This window comes from Hyla sarda, unplaced genomic scaffold (assembly GCF_029499605.1).
Source record: "Hyla sarda isolate aHylSar1 unplaced genomic scaffold, aHylSar1.hap1 scaffold_432, whole genome shotgun sequence".
Lineage (NCBI taxonomy): Eukaryota > Metazoa > Chordata > Amphibia > Anura > Hylidae > Hyla > Hyla sarda.
Genome location: NW_026610447.1, coordinates 169,713 through 185,867, shown reverse-complemented (window position 1 = coordinate 185,867; position 16,155 = coordinate 169,713). Strand labels below are relative to the sequence as shown.

The following is a 16,155-nucleotide window of genomic DNA, read 5'->3' as shown; positions in this document are numbered from 1 at the left end:
ATATTGCAGCCGCTGCTGTGTCCAGGCCCAGGAGCCTTAGCACTGTGCTGTGATGTCACTCAATACCACTGACATCACTAGGTGTAAACAACATCTCTCCTTTGCTGTGTATGTGACTATGGAGCTGTTTGGTGATGTCGTCTATTACGGCCTTCATAGAAGCAACAGGAGATTGTTGCATCCATCTTGAACCCTCAGAACTACAGTGCTATGATGTCACTCACTTCCACAGGCCTTGCAGAGTGTAAACAACAACAACCCAGCTTTGTTGTGTATGTAACCAAAGGGATTTGTGATGTCACCTAGAACCTTCACAGCAGCGACAGCTTTATGAGGAGCATCAGCACTGCTCTGCCTGAGCAGAACCATCACCGCCATAGGTTGTCAAATAACCCGGATTTAACCCACACAGGTAAGTCCAATGGGGTGCAGGCATGTCCTCTATGCTTACAGCTTCCCGTGGGTGTTGGTTTGATACCGTTTGGGGACAGCCAAGGAGGCATCTGCAGGCAACAAAGGTAGGTGTGTGCTTGTGTGTGTGTTTCCTATGCAGATCCTAAGCCCAGTGTCACATGCAAGTAGGAGGAGTAAGAAGGGTTCCTGGCAAATCCGGGTTATGGATTGCATTTAAAAAGGCCCCGTGGGAGTGCAATGGGCCCCTGTCTTGCTGCTTAGCAATAATGGTATGGGTTTAGGTTCTGCTGTGTGTACTGGTGGTTGACTGCCCCCCAGCCCAGAGTGTGCATGGAAAATTGTCTGGCAGCCTCCCTGACAGCAAGCAGTGATAGTGCCCATGAAGGGGACCTTGTTGGGCCCGCCCCTTTCACGGTTATCGCTTCTCGGCCTTTTGGCTAAGATCAAGTGTAGTATCTGTTCTTATCAGTTTAATATCTGATACGTCCCCTATCTGGGGACCATATATTAAATGGATTTTTGAGAACGGGGGCCGATTTCGAAGCTTGCTTCCGTCGCCCTATGCATTGACCCGATATGGCAGTATCTTCGGGTACAGTGCACCACCCCCTTACAGGGTTAAAAAGAAAGATTCCTACTTTCATTGCTACCTGCTTGCTGGCTAGCCAGCTAGCCAGCCCTGTGGGCCTTGCTGCTGCTGCAGCCAAAAAACAAAAGGTGGTGCTGCTGCTGCTTCTGCTGCTTCTGCTTCTGCTTGTGTCTGGCCCCTGTTGGAGCGTCCAGGCACAGGACTTCTGCTGCTGCTGACTAAATGGCCTCCTTAATTGGATCATTTGAGTAGCCAGCACACCTGTGCAGGTAGGGCATGACATGATAGGCAGCTGCCTTGATAGCGGGTGGGTGCTGAATGTTCCTAATTGACAAAATAAGATTAATGCTTATGAAGAAATATAAAATCTCATCCCTTCCCCAATATCGCGCCACACCCCTACCCCTTAATTCCCTGGTTGAACGTGATGGACATATGTCTTTTTTCGACCGTACTAACTATGTAACTATGTAACATAACATGGGGGGGGGGGGGTCTCCTGGCTGTTCACACAGGTGTGTCATTGCTGTACATTGACCATGCATTGCTTCTGTGGTATTGCAAAGGCAAAGACAAATGCTTCCAGCCATCCATTGCACTAATGGATTGGTCATCAGCTGGCTGTCTATGTCCCGCATCAATATAGACCAAAGTACAGAGGGTTAGGCTATGCTATTGTGCACCTACCTGATGCATCAGAAGGTGCGAGGCCCTTGCTAAATTCTGTGCACAGACTTTGAGATCTATGCTTTAGACTGTATCTAAACCTGCTCCAACATGGACTGACATTCTGGCCTACTTTCAGCCGATGCGACTTGTCTGTCGCTGAACAGTCGCTTTTTATGTATTCAGCACCTATGTATAATGTTGTAAAAATGCTCTAGAAGCTAAAGTCGCAGAAATGTCACACATATTTGGCCTGCAACTTTCTGTGCGACAAATTCAGACAGGAAAAATCAGTATAAATCCTTAGAAAATTATCCCCCAGTGTCTCCATCTGCTGGCGGTATTGAATAAGCATTGCTGCACTGATGGGGTATGCATTAGACGAAAAAAAAGAAGAAAAAGAAGAATAATACGCCCAGAAAAGAGGCGAAAAGGAGAAAAACGTAAAAAAACGTGAAAAAAAAGTAAGAGGAAGAGAAGGGAAAAAAAGGTGGAAATGGGTTTAAAAGTGATTTCGGCGGAGAAATATATATATATATATATATATATATATATATATATATATATATATGCGCACACACACACATAGATATAAACGTATTCTCCGTTGAGATATTGCAGCCGCTGCTGTGTCCAGGCCCAGGAGCCTTAGCACTGTGCTGTGATGTCACTCAATACCACTGACATCACTAGGTGTAAACAACATCTCTCCTTTGCTGTGTATGTGACTATGGAGCTGTTTGGTGATGTCGTCTATTACGGCCTTCATAGAAGCAACAGGAGATTGTTGCATCCATCTTGAACCCTCAGAACTACAGTGCTATGATGTCACTCACTTCCACAGGCCTTGCAGAGTGTAAACAACAACAACCCAGCTTTGTTGTGTATGTAACCAAAGGGATTTGTGATGTCACCTAGAACCTTCACAGCAGCGACAGCTTTATGAGGAGCATCAGCACTGCTCTGCCTGAGCAGAACCATCACCGCCATAGGTTGTCAAATAACCCGGATTTAACCCACACAGGTAAGTCCAATGGGGTGCAGGCATGTCCTCTATGCTTACAGCTTCCCGTGGGTGTTGGTTTGATACCGTTTGGGGACAGCCAAGGAGGCATCTGCAGGCAACAAAGGTAGGTGTGTGCTTGTGTGTGTGTTTCCTATGCAGATCCTAAGCCCAGTGTCACATGCAAGTAGGAGGAGTAAGAAGGGTTCCTGGCAAATCCGGGTTATGGATTGCATTTAAAAAGGCCCCGTGGGAGTGCAATGGGCCCCTGTCTTGCTGCTTAGCAATAATGGTATGGGTTTAGGTTCTGCTGTGTGTACTGGTGGTTGACTGCCCCCCAGCCCAGAGTGTGCATGGAAAATTGTCTGGCAGCCTCCCTGACAGCAAGCAGTGATAGTGCCCATGAAGGGGACCTTGTTGGGCCCGCCCCTTTCACGGTTATCGCTTCTCGGCCTTTTGGCTAAGATCAAGTGTAGTATCTGTTCTTATCAGTTTAATATCTGATACGTCCCCTATCTGGGGACCATATATTAAATGGATTTTTGAGAACGGGGGCCGATTTCGAAGCTTGCTTCCGTCGCCCTATGCATTGACCCGATATGGCAGTATCTTCGGGTACAGTGCACCACCCCCTTACAGGGTTAAAAAGAAAGATTCCTACTTTCATTGCTACCTGCTTGCTGGCTAGCCAGCTAGCCAGCCCTGTGGGCCTTGCTGCTGCTGCAGCCAAAAAACAAAAGGTGGTGCTGCTGCTGCTTCTGCTGCTTCTGCTTCTGCTTGTGTCTGGCCCCTGTTGGAGCGTCCAGGCACAGGACTTCTGCTGCTGCTGACTAAATGGCCTCCTTAATTGGATCATTTGAGTAGCCAGCACACCTGTGCAGGTAGGGCATGACATGATAGGCAGCTGCCTTGATAGCGGGTGGGTGCTGAATGTTCCTAATTGACAAAATAAGATTAATGCTTATGAAGAAATATAAAATCTCATCCCTTCCCCAATATCGCGCCACACCCCTACCCCTTAATTCCCTGGTTGAACGTGATGGACATATGTCTTTTTTCGACCGTACTAACTATGTAACTATGTAACATAACATGGGGGGGGGGGGTCTCCTGGCTGTTCACACAGGTGTGTCATTGCTGTACATTGACCATGCATTGCTTCTGTGGTATTGCAAAGGCAAAGACAAATGCTTCCAGCCATCCATTGCACTAATGGATTGGTCATCAGCTGGCTGTCTATGTCCCGCATCAATATAGACCAAAGTACAGAGGGTTAGGCTATGCTATTGTGCACCTACCTGATGCATCAGAAGGTGCGAGGCCCTTGCTAAATTCTGTGCACAGACTTTGAGATCTATGCTTTAGACTGTATCTAAACCTGCTCCAACATGGACTGACATTCTGGCCTACTTTCAGCCGATGCGACTTGTCTGTCGCTGAACAGTCGCTTTTTATGTATTCAGCACCTATGTATAATGTTGTAAAAATGCTCTAGAAGCTAAAGTCGCAGAAATGTCACACATATTTGGCCTGCAACTTTCTGTGCGACAAATTCAGACAGGAAAAATCAGTATAAATCCTTAGAAAATTATCCCCCAGTGTCTCCATCTGCTGGCGGTATTGAATAAGCATTGCTGCACTGATGGGGTATGCATTAGACGAAAAAAAAGAAGAAAAAGAAGAATAATACGCCCAGAAAAGAGGCGAAAAGGAGAAAAACGTAAAAAAACGTGAAAAAAAAGTAAGAGGAAGAGAAGGGAAAAAAAGGTGGAAATGGGTTTAAAAGTGATTTCGGCGGAGAATATATATATATATATATATATATATATATATATATATATATATATATATGCGCACACACACACATAGATATAAACGTATTCTCCGTTGAGATATTGCAGCCGCTGCTGTGTCCAGGCCCAGGAGCCTTAGCACTGTGCTGTGATGTCACTCAATACCACTGACATCACTAGGTGTAAACAACATCTCTCCTTTGCTGTGTATGTGACTATGGAGCTGTTTGGTGATGTCGTCTATTACGGCCTTCATAGAAGCAACAGGAGATTGTTGCATCCATCTTGAACCCTCAGAACTACAGTGCTATGATGTCACTCACTTCCACAGGCCTTGCAGAGTGTAAACAACAACAACCCAGCTTTGTTGTGTATGTAACCAAAGGGATTTGTGATGTCACCTAGAACCTTCACAGCAGCGACAGCTTTATGAGGAGCATCAGCACTGCTCTGCCTGAGCAGAACCATCACCGCCATAGGTTGTCAAATAACCCGGATTTAACCCACACAGGTAAGTCCAATGGGGTGCAGGCATGTCCTCTATGCTTACAGCTTCCCGTGGGTGTTGGTTTGATACCGTTTGGGGACAGCCAAGGAGGCATCTGCAGGCAACAAAGGTAGGTGTGTGCTTGTGTGTGTGTTTCCTATGCAGATCCTAAGCCCAGTGTCACATGCAAGTAGGAGGAGTAAGAAGGGTTCCTGGCAAATCCGGGTTATGGATTGCATTTAAAAAGGCCCCGTGGGAGTGCAATGGGCCCCTGTCTTGCTGCTTAGCAATAATGGTATGGGTTTAGGTTCTGCTGTGTGTACTGGTGGTTGACTGCCCCCCAGCCCAGAGTGTGCATGGAAAATTGTCTGGCAGCCTCCCTGACAGCAAGCAGTGATAGTGCCCATGAAGGGGACCTTGTTGGGCCCGCCCCTTTCACGGTTATCGCTTCTCGGCCTTTTGGCTAAGATCAAGTGTAGTATCTGTTCTTATCAGTTTAATATCTGATACGTCCCCTATCTGGGGACCATATATTAAATGGATTTTTGAGAACGGGGGCCGATTTCGAAGCTTGCTTCCGTCGCCCTATGCATTGACCCGATATGGCAGTATCTTCGGGTACAGTGCACCACCCCCTTACAGGGTTAAAAAGAAAGATTCCTACTTTCATTGCTACCTGCTTGCTGGCTAGCCAGCTAGCCAGCCCTGTGGGCCTTGCTGCTGCTGCAGCCAAAAAACAAAAGGTGGTGCTGCTGCTGCTTCTGCTGCTTCTGCTTCTGCTTGTGTCTGGCCCCTGTTGGAGCGTCTAGGCACAGGACTTCTGCTGCTGCTGACTAAATGGCCTCCTTAATTGGATCATTTGAGTAGCCAGCACACCTGTGCAGGTAGGGCATGACATGATAGGCAGCTGCCTTGATAGCGGGTGGGTGCTGAATGTTCCTAATTGACAAAATAAGATTAATGCTTATGAAGAAATATAAAATCTCATCCCTTCCCCAATATCGCGCCACACCCCTACCCCTTAATTCCCTGGTTGAACGTGATGGACATATGTCTTTTTTCGACCGTACTAACTATGTAACTATGTAACATAACATGGGGGGGGGGGGTCTCCTGGCTGTTCACACAGGTGTGTCATTGCTGTACATTGACCATGCATTGCTTCTGTGGTATTGCAAAGGCAAAGACAAATGCTTCCAGCCATCCATTGCACTAATGGATTGGTCATCAGCTGGCTGTCTATGTCCCGCATCAATATAGACCAAAGTACAGAGGGTTAGGCTATGCTATTGTGCACCTACCTGATGCATCAGAAGGTGCGAGGCCCTTGCTAAATTCTGTGCACAGACTTTGAGATCTATGCTTTAGACTGTATCTAAACCTGCTCCAACATGGACTGACATTCTGGCCTACTTTCAGCCGATGCGACTTGTCTGTCGCTGAACAGTCGCTTTTTATGTATTCAGCACCTATGTATAATGTTGTAAAAATGCTCTAGAAGCTAAAGTCGCAGAAATGTCACACATATTTGGCCTGCAACTTTCTGTGCGACAAATTCAGACAGGAAAAATCAGTATAAATCCTTAGAAAATTATCCCCCAGTGTCTCCATCTGCTGGCGGTATTGAATAAGCATTGCTGCACTGATGGGGTATGCATTAGACGAAAAAAAAGAAGAAAAAGAAGAATAATACGCCCAGAAAAGAGGCGAAAAGGAGAAAAACGTAAAAAAACGTGAAAAAAAAGTAAGAGGAAGAGAAGGGAAAAAAAGGTGGAAATGGGTTTAAAAGTGATTTCGGCGGAGAAATATATATATATATATATATATATATATATATATATATATATATATGCGCACACACACACATAGATATAAACGTATTCTCCGTTGAGATATTGCAGCCGCTGCTGTGTCCAGGCCCAGGAGCCTTAGCACTGTGCTGTGATGTCACTCAATACCACTGACATCACTAGGTGTAAACAACATCTCTCCTTTGCTGTGTATGTGACTATGGAGCTGTTTGGTGATGTCGTCTATTACGGCCTTCATAGAAGCAACAGGAGATTGTTGCATCCATCTTGAACCCTCAGAACTACAGTGCTATGATGTCACTCACTTCCACAGGCCTTGCAGAGTGTAAACAACAACAACCCAGCTTTGTTGTGTATGTAACCAAAGGGATTTGTGATGTCACCTAGAACCTTCACAGCAGCGACAGCTTTATGAGGAGCATCAGCACTGCTCTGCCTGAGCAGAACCATCACCGCCATAGGTTGTCAAATAACCCGGATTTAACCCACACAGGTAAGTCCAATGGGGTGCAGGCATGTCCTCTATGCTTACAGCTTCCCGTGGGTGTTGGTTTGATACCGTTTGGGGACAGCCAAGGAGGCATCTGCAGGCAACAAAGGTAGGTGTGTGCTTGTGTGTGTGTTTCCTATGCAGATCCTAAGCCCAGTGTCACATGCAAGTAGGAGGAGTAAGAAGGGTTCCTGGCAAATCCGGGTTATGGATTGCATTTAAAAAGGCCCCGTGGGAGTGCAATGGGCCCCTGTCTTGCTGCTTAGCAATAATGGTATGGGTTTAGGTTCTGCTGTGTGTACTGGTGGTTGACTGCCCCCCAGCCCAGAGTGTGCATGGAAAATTGTCTGGCAGCCTCCCTGACAGCAAGCAGTGATAGTGCCCATGAAGGGGACCTTGTTGGGCCCGCCCCTTTCACGGTTATCGCTTCTCGGCCTTTTGGCTAAGATCAAGTGTAGTATCTGTTCTTATCAGTTTAATATCTGATACGTCCCCTATCTGGGGACCATATATTAAATGGATTTTTGAGAACGGGGGCCGATTTCGAAGCTTGCTTCCGTCGCCCTATGCATTGACCCGATATGGCAGTATCTTCGGGTACAGTGCACCACCCCCTTACAGGGTTAAAAAGAAAGATTCCTACTTTCATTGCTACCTGCTTGCTGGCTAGCCAGCTAGCCAGCCCTGTGGGCCTTGCTGCTGCTGCAGCCAAAAAACAAAAGGTGGTGCTGCTGCTGCTTCTGCTGCTTCTGCTTCTGCTTGTGTCTGGCCCCTGTTGGAGCGTCCAGGCACAGGACTTCTGCTGCTGCTGACTAAATGGCCTCCTTAATTGGATCATTTGAGTAGCCAGCACACCTGTGCAGGTAGGGCATGACATGATAGGCAGCTGCCTTGATAGCGGGTGGGTGCTGAATGTTCCTAATTGACAAAATAAGATTAATGCTTATGAAGAAATATAAAATCTCATCCCTTCCCCAATATCGCGCCACACCCCTACCCCTTAATTCCCTGGTTGAACGTGATGGACATATGTCTTTTTTCGACCGTACTAACTATGTAACTATGTAACATAACATGGGGGGGGGGGTCTCCTGGCTGTTCACACAGGTGTGTCATTGCTGTACATTGACCATGCATTGCTTCTGTGGTATTGCAAAGGCAAAGACAAATGCTTCCAGCCATCCATTGCACTAATGGATTGGTCATCAGCTGGCTGTCTATGTCCCGCATCAATATAGACCAAAGTACAGAGGGTTAGGCTATGCTATTGTGCACCTACCTGATGCATCAGAAGGTGCGAGGCCCTTGCTAAATTCTGTGCACAGACTTTGAGATCTATGCTTTAGACTGTATCTAAACCTGCTCCAACATGGACTGACATTCTGGCCTACTTTCAGCCGATGCGACTTGTCTGTCGCTGAACAGTCGCTTTTTATGTATTCAGCACCTATGTATAATGTTGTAAAAATGCTCTAGAAGCTAAAGTCGCAGAAATGTCACACATATTTGGCCTGCAACTTTCTGTGCGACAAATTCAGACAGGAAAAATCAGTATAAATCCTTAGAAAATTATCCCCCAGTGTCTCCATCTGCTGGCGGTATTGAATAAGCATTGCTGCACTGATGGGGTATGCATTAGACGAAAAAAAAGAAGAAAAAGAAGAATAATACGCCCAGAAAAGAGGCGAAAAGGAGAAAAACGTAAAAAAACGTGAAAAAAAAGTAAGAGGAAGAGAAGGGAAAAAAAGGTGGAAATGGGTTTAAAAGTGATTTCGGCGGAGAAATATATATATATATATATATATATATATATATATATATATATATGCGCACACACACACATAGATATAAACGTATTCTCCGTTGAGATATTGCAGCCGCTGCTGTGTCCAGGCCCAGGAGCCTTAGCACTGTGCTGTGATGTCACTCAATACCACTGACATCACTAGGTGTAAACAACATCTCTCCTTTGCTGTGTATGTGACTATGGAGCTGTTTGGTGATGTCGTCTATTACGGCCTTCATAGAAGCAACAGGAGATTGTTGCATCCATCTTGAACCCTCAGAACTACAGTGCTATGATGTCACTCACTTCCACAGGCCTTGCAGAGTGTAAACAACAACAACCCAGCTTTGTTGTGTATGTAACCAAAGGGATTTGTGATGTCACCTAGAACCTTCACAGCAGCGACAGCTTTATGAGGAGCATCAGCACTGCTCTGCCTGAGCAGAACCATCACCGCCATAGGTTGTCAAATAACCCGGATTTAACCCACACAGGTAAGTCCAATGGGGTGCAGGCATGTCCTCTATGCTTACAGCTTCCCGTGGGTGTTGGTTTGATACCGTTTGGGGACAGCCAAGGAGGCATCTGCAGGCAACAAAGGTAGGTGTGTGCTTGTGTGTGTGTTTCCTATGCAGATCCTAAGCCCAGTGTCACATGCAAGTAGGAGGAGTAAGAAGGGTTCCTGGCAAATCCGGGTTATGGATTGCATTTAAAAAGGCCCCGTGGGAGTGCAATGGGCCCCTGTCTTGCTGCTTAGCAATAATGGTATGGGTTTAGGTTCTGCTGTGTGTACTGGTGGTTGACTGCCCCCCAGCCCAGAGTGTGCATGGAAAATTGTCTGGCAGCCTCCCTGACAGCAAGCAGTGATAGTGCCCATGAAGGGGACCTTGTTGGGCCCGCCCCTTTCACGGTTATCGCTTCTCGGCCTTTTGGCTAAGATCAAGTGTAGTATCTGTTCTTATCAGTTTAATATCTGATACGTCCCCTATCTGGGGACCATATATTAAATGGATTTTTGAGAACGGGGGCCGATTTCGAAGCTTGCTTCCGTCGCCCTATGCATTGACCCGATATGGCAGTATCTTCGGGTACAGTGCACCACCCCCTTACAGGGTTAAAAAGAAAGATTCCTACTTTCATTGCTACCTGCTTGCTGGCTAGCCAGCTAGCCAGCCCTGTGGGCCTTGCTGCTGCTGCAGCCAAAAAACAAAAGGTGGTGCTGCTGCTGCTTCTGCTGCTTCTGCTTCTGCTTGTGTCTGGCCCCTGTTGGAGCGTCCAGGCACAGGACTTCTGCTGCTGCTGACTAAATGGCCTCCTTAATTGGATCATTTGAGTAGCCAGCACACCTGTGCAGGTAGGGCATGACATGATAGGCAGCTGCCTTGATAGCGGGTGGGTGCTGAATGTTCCTAATTGACAAAATAAGATTAATGCTTATGAAGAAATATAAAATCTCATCCCTTCCCCAATATCGCGCCACACCCCTACCCCTTAATTCCCTGGTTGAACGTGATGGACATATGTCTTTTTTCGACCGTACTAACTATGTAACTATGTAACATAACATGGGGGGGGGGGTCTCCTGGCTGTTCACACAGGTGTGTCATTGCTGTACATTGACCATGCATTGCTTCTGTGGTATTGCAAAGGCAAAGACAAATGCTTCCAGCCATCCATTGCACTAATGGATTGGTCATCAGCTGGCTGTCTATGTCCCGCATCAATATAGACCAAAGTACAGAGGGTTAGGCTATGCTATTGTGCACCTACCTGATGCATCAGAAGGTGCGAGGCCCTTGCTAAATTCTGTGCACAGACTTTGAGATCTATGCTTTAGACTGTATCTAAACCTGCTCCAACATGGACTGACATTCTGGCCTACTTTCAGCCGATGCGACTTGTCTGTCGCTGAACAGTCGCTTTTTATGTATTCAGCACCTATGTATAATGTTGTAAAAATGCTCTAGAAGCTAAAGTCGCAGAAATGTCACACATATTTGGCCTGCAACTTTCTGTGCGACAAATTCAGACAGGAAAAATCAGTATAAATCCTTAGAAAATTATCCCCCAGTGTCTCCATCTGCTGGCGGTATTGAATAAGCATTGCTGCACTGATGGGGTATGCATTAGACGAAAAAAAAGAAGAAAAAGAAGAATAATACGCCCAGAAAAGAGGCGAAAAGGAGAAAAACGTAAAAAAACGTGAAAAAAAAGTAAGAGGAAGAGAAGGGAAAAAAAGGTGGAAATGGGTTTAAAAGTGATTTCGGCGGAGAAATATATATATATATATATATATATATATATATATATATATATATATGCGCACACACACACATAGATATAAACGTATTCTCCGTTGAGATATTGCAGCCGCTGCTGTGTCCAGGCCCAGGAGCCTTAGCACTGTGCTGTGATGTCACTCAATACCACTGACATCACTAGGTGTAAACAACATCTCTCCTTTGCTGTGTATGTGACTATGGAGCTGTTTGGTGATGTCGTCTATTACGGCCTTCATAGAAGCAACAGGAGATTGTTGCATCCATCTTGAACCCTCAGAACTACAGTGCTATGATGTCACTCACTTCCACAGGCCTTGCAGAGTGTAAACAACAACAACCCAGCTTTGTTGTGTATGTAACCAAAGGGATTTGTGATGTCACCTAGAACCTTCACAGCAGCGACAGCTTTATGAGGAGCATCAGCACTGCTCTGCCTGAGCAGAACCATCACCGCCATAGGTTGTCAAATAACCCGGATTTAACCCACACAGGTAAGTCCAATGGGGTGCAGGCATGTCCTCTATGCTTACAGCTTCCCGTGGGTGTTGGTTTGATACCGTTTGGGGACAGCCAAGGAGGCATCTGCAGGCAACAAAGGTAGGTGTGTGCTTGTGTGTGTGTTTCCTATGCAGATCCTAAGCCCAGTGTCACATGCAAGTAGGAGGAGTAAGAAGGGTTCCTGGCAAATCCGGGTTATGGATTGCATTTAAAAAGGCCCCGTGGGAGTGCAATGGGCCCCTGTCTTGCTGCTTAGCAATAATGGTATGGGTTTAGGTTCTGCTGTGTGTACTGGTGGTTGACTGCCCCCCAGCCCAGAGTGTGCATGGAAAATTGTCTGGCAGCCTCCCTGACAGCAAGCAGTGATAGTGCCCATGAAGGGGACCTTGTTGGGCCCGCCCCTTTCACGGTTATCGCTTCTCGGCCTTTTGGCTAAGATCAAGTGTAGTATCTGTTCTTATCAGTTTAATATCTGATACGTCCCCTATCTGGGGACCATATATTAAATGGATTTTTGAGAACGGGGGCCGATTTCGAAGCTTGCTTCCGTCGCCCTATGCATTGACCCGATATGGCAGTATCTTCGGGTACAGTGAGTGCACCACCCCCTTACAGGGTTAAAAAGAAAGATTCCTACTTTCATTGCTACCTGCTTGCTGGCTAGCCAGCTAGCCAGCCCTGTGGGCCTTGCTGCTGCTGCAGCCAAAAAACAAAAGGTGGTGCTGCTGCTGCTTCTGCTGCTTCTGCTTCTGCTTGTGTCTGGCCCCTGTTGGAGCGTCCAGGCACAGGACTTCTGCTGCTGCTGACTAAATGGCCTCCTTAATTGGATCATTTGAGTAGCCAGCACACCTGTGCAGGTAGGGCATGACATGATAGGCAGCTGCCTTGATAGCGGGTGGGTGCTGAATGTTCCTAATTGACAAAATAAGATTAATGCTTATGAAGAAATATAAAATCTCATCCCTTCCCCAATATCGCGCCACACCCCTACCCCTTAATTCCCTGGTTGAACGTGATGGACATATGTCTTTTTTCGACCGTACTAACTATGTAACTATGTAACATAACATGGGGGGGGGGGGTCTCCTGGCTGTTCACACAGGTGTGTCATTGCTGTACATTGACCATGCATTGCTTCTGTGGTATTGCAAAGGCAAAGACAAATGCTTCCAGCCATCCATTGCACTAATGGATTGGTCATCAGCTGGCTGTCTATGTCCCGCATCAATATAGACCAAAGTACAGAGGGTTAGGCTATGCTATTGTGCACCTACCTGATGCATCAGAAGGTGCGAGGCCCTTGCTAAATTCTGTGCACAGACTTTGAGATCTATGCTTTAGACTGTATCTAAACCTGCTCCAACATGGACTGACATTCTGGCCTACTTTCAGCCGATGCGACTTGTCTGTCGCTGAACAGTCGCTTTTTATGTATTCAGCACCTATGTATAATGTTGTAAAAATGCTCTAGAAGCTAAAGTCGCAGAAATGTCACACATATTTGGCCTGCAACTTTCTGTGCGACAAATTCAGACAGGAAAAATCAGTATAAATCCTTAGAAAATTATCCCCCAGTGTCTCCATCTGCTGGCGGTATTGAATAAGCATTGCTGCACTGATGGGGTATGCATTAGACGAAAAAAAAGAAGAAAAAGAAGAATAATACGCCCAGAAAAGAGGCGAAAAGGAGAAAAACGTAAAAAAACGTGAAAAAAAAGTAAGAGGAAGAGAAGGGAAAAAAAGGTGGAAATGGGTTTAAAAGTGATTTCGGCGGAGAAATATATATATATATATATATATATATATATATATATATATATGCGCACACACACACATAGATATAAACGTATTCTCCGTTGAGATATTGCAGCCGCTGCTGTGTCCAGGCCCAGGAGCCTTAGCACTGTGCTGTGATGTCACTCAATACCACTGACATCACTAGGTGTAAACAACATCTCTCCTTTGCTGTGTATGTGACTATGGAGCTGTTTGGTGATGTCGTCTATTACGGCCTTCATAGAAGCAACAGGAGATTGTTGCATCCATCTTGAACCCTCAGAACTACAGTGCTATGATGTCACTCACTTCCACAGGCCTTGCAGAGTGTAAACAACAACAACCCAGCTTTGTTGTGTATGTAACCAAAGGGATTTGTGATGTCACCTAGAACCTTCACAGCAGCGACAGCTTTATGAGGAGCATCAGCACTGCTCTGCCTGAGCAGAACCATCACCGCCATAGGTTGTCAAATAACCCGGATTTAACCCACACAGGTAAGTCCAATGGGGTGCAGGCATGTCCTCTATGCTTACAGCTTCCCGTGGGTGTTGGTTTGATACCGTTTGGGGACAGCCAAGGAGGCATCTGCAGGCAACAAAGGTAGGTGTGTGCTTGTGTGTGTGTTTCCTATGCAGATCCTAAGCCCAGTGTCACATGCAAGTAGGAGGAGTAAGAAGGGTTCCTGGCAAATCCGGGTTATGGATTGCATTTAAAAAGGCCCCGTGGGAGTGCAATGGGCCCCTGTCTTGCTGCTTAGCAATAATGGTATGGGTTTAGGTTCTGCTGTGTGTACTGGTGGTTGACTGCCCCCCAGCCCAGAGTGTGCATGGAAAATTGTCTGGCAGCCTCCCTGACAGCAAGCAGTGATAGTGCCCATGAAGGGGACCTTGTTGGGCCCGCCCCTTTCACGGTTATCGCTTCTCGGCCTTTTGGCTAAGATCAAGTGTAGTATCTGTTCTTATCAGTTTAATATCTGATACGTCCCCTATCTGGGGACCATATATTAAATGGATTTTTGAGAACGGGGGCCGATTTCGAAGCTTGCTTCCGTCGCCCTATGCATTGACCCGATATGGCAGTATCTTCGGGTACAGTGCACCACCCCCTTACAGGGTTAAAAAGAAAGATTCCTACTTTCATTGCTACCTGCTTGCTGGCTAGCCAGCTAGCCAGCCCTGTGGGCCTTGCTGCTGCTGCAGCCAAAAAACAAAAGGTGGTGCTGCTGCTGCTTCTGCTGCTTCTGCTTCTGCTTGTGTCTGGCCCCTGTTGGAGCGTCCAGGCACAGGACTTCTGCTGCTGCTGACTAAATGGCCTCCTTAATTGGATCATTTGAGTAGCCAGCACACCTGTGCAGGTAGGGCATGACATGATAGGCAGCTGCCTTGATAGCGGGTGGGTGCTGAATGTTCCTAATTGACAAAATAAGATTAATGCTTATGAAGAAATATAAAATCTCATCCCTTCCCCAATATCGCGCCACACCCCTACCCCTTAATTCCCTGGTTGAACGTGATGGACATATGTCTTTTTTCGACCGTACTAACTATGTAACTATGTAACATAACATGGGGGGGGGGGTCTCCTGGCTGTTCACACAGGTGTGTCATTGCTGTACATTGACCATGCATTGCTTCTGTGGTATTGCAAAGGCAAAGACAAATGCTTCCAGCCATCCATTGCACTAATGGATTGGTCATCAGCTGGCTGTCTATGTCCCGCATCAATATAGACCAAAGTACAGAGGGTTAGGCTATGCTATTGTGCACCTACCTGATGCATCAGAAGGTGCGAGGCCCTTGCTAAATTCTGTGCACAGACTTTGAGATCTATGCTTTAGACTGTATCTAAACCTGCTCCAACATGGACTGACATTCTGGCCTACTTTCAGCCGATGCGACTTGTCTGTCGCTGAACAGTCGCTTTTTATGTATTCAGCACCTATGTATAATGTTGTAAAAATGCTCTAGAAGCTAAAGTCGCAGAAATGTCACACATATTTGGCCTGCAACTTTCTGTGCGACAAATTCAGACAGGAAAAATCAGTATAAATCCTTAGAAAATTATCCCCCAGTGTCTCCATCTGCTGGCGGTATTGAATAAGCATTGCTGCACTGATGGGGTATGCATTAGACGAAAAAAAAGAAGAAAAAGAAGAATAATACGCCCAGAAAAGAGGCGAAAAGGAGAAAAACGTAAAAAAACGTGAAAAAAAAGTAAGAGGAAGAGAAGGGAAAAAAAGGTGGAAATGGGTTTAAAAGTGATTTCGGCGGAGAAATATATATATATATATATATATATATATATATATATATATATATATATGCGCACACACACACATAGATATAAACGTATTCTCCGTTGAGATATTGCAGCCGCTGCTGTGTCCAGGCCCAGGAGCCTTAGCACTGTGCTGTGATGTCACTCAATACCACTGACATCACTAGGTGTAAACAACATCTCTCCTTTGCTGTGTATGTGACTATGGAGCTGTTTGGTGATGTCGTCTATTACGGCCTTCATAGAAGCAACAGGAGATTGTTGCATCCATCTTGAACCC

The 16,155-nt window shown here is 46.1% G+C and overlaps 7 non-coding genes across 7 annotated transcripts; all 7 read left to right on the top strand.

The window, feature by feature from the left end:
- The first annotated feature begins 831 nt into the window (after window positions 1-831).
- On the top strand, window positions 832-1,022 carry LOC130334333 (U2 spliceosomal RNA). The gene has a single exon (XR_008876157.1). It is a non-coding gene; the product is annotated as a U2 spliceosomal RNA (small nuclear RNA).
- Window positions 1,023-3,112: 2,090 nt separating this feature from the next.
- Window positions 3,113-3,303, top strand: LOC130334332 (U2 spliceosomal RNA). The gene has a single exon (XR_008876155.1). It is a non-coding gene; the product is annotated as a U2 spliceosomal RNA (small nuclear RNA).
- A 2,092-nt stretch (window positions 3,304-5,395) lies between these two features.
- Window positions 5,396-5,586, top strand: LOC130334331 (U2 spliceosomal RNA). Its single transcript, XR_008876154.1, has one exon. It is a non-coding gene; the product is annotated as a U2 spliceosomal RNA (small nuclear RNA).
- A 2,089-nt stretch (window positions 5,587-7,675) lies between these two features.
- Window positions 7,676-7,866, top strand: LOC130334330 (U2 spliceosomal RNA). The gene has a single exon (XR_008876153.1). It is a non-coding gene; the product is annotated as a U2 spliceosomal RNA (small nuclear RNA).
- A 2,086-nt stretch (window positions 7,867-9,952) lies between these two features.
- LOC130334329 (U2 spliceosomal RNA) lies at window positions 9,953-10,143 on the top strand. Its single transcript, XR_008876152.1, has one exon. It is a non-coding gene; the product is annotated as a U2 spliceosomal RNA (small nuclear RNA).
- Window positions 10,144-12,231: 2,088 nt separating this feature from the next.
- On the top strand, window positions 12,232-12,422 carry LOC130334369 (U2 spliceosomal RNA). The gene has a single exon (XR_008876190.1). It is a non-coding gene; the product is annotated as a U2 spliceosomal RNA (small nuclear RNA).
- Window positions 12,423-14,511: 2,089 nt separating this feature from the next.
- LOC130334328 (U2 spliceosomal RNA) lies at window positions 14,512-14,702 on the top strand. The gene has a single exon (XR_008876151.1). It is a non-coding gene; the product is annotated as a U2 spliceosomal RNA (small nuclear RNA).
- The last annotated feature ends 1,453 nt before the right edge of the window (window positions 14,703-16,155 follow it).